General features: G+C 43.5%; 1 protein-coding gene across 1 annotated transcript in view; it reads left to right on the top strand.

Moving 5' to 3' along the window:
* LOC119585701 (multiple epidermal growth factor-like domains protein 6) overlaps window positions 1–209 on the top strand; it is a gene marked incomplete in the record, with an annotated part of 104,852 nt that overhangs the window by 86,762 nt on the left and 17,881 nt on the right.

The raw sequence follows: 209 nt of genomic DNA, 5'->3' as shown, positions 1-209 counted from the left end.
GGTACACAAATACAAATACAGTAACATAACGTTACGTTCTTATTCCGTTTTGACATTGTAGCAGTGTTTATTTTTGTCGCCATGTAGTAGCCTAAGCCGGAGGGAACTCAGGCACCAGGGTTAGGTCAGGGTAGTGGAACAGGACCTTAGTGTTAGGGATCGTTTGGATGTTTTTAGGTTGTTTATCATGTTGCGACGGCACTGGTAAC

Source organism: Penaeus monodon, chromosome 20 (genome assembly GCF_015228065.2).
Source record: "Penaeus monodon isolate SGIC_2016 chromosome 20, NSTDA_Pmon_1, whole genome shotgun sequence".
Classification (NCBI taxonomy): domain Eukaryota; kingdom Metazoa; phylum Arthropoda; class Malacostraca; order Decapoda; family Penaeidae; genus Penaeus; species Penaeus monodon.
The sequence above is the reverse complement of the archived record's forward strand: the minus strand, read 5'-3'. Positions and strand labels throughout refer to the sequence as shown.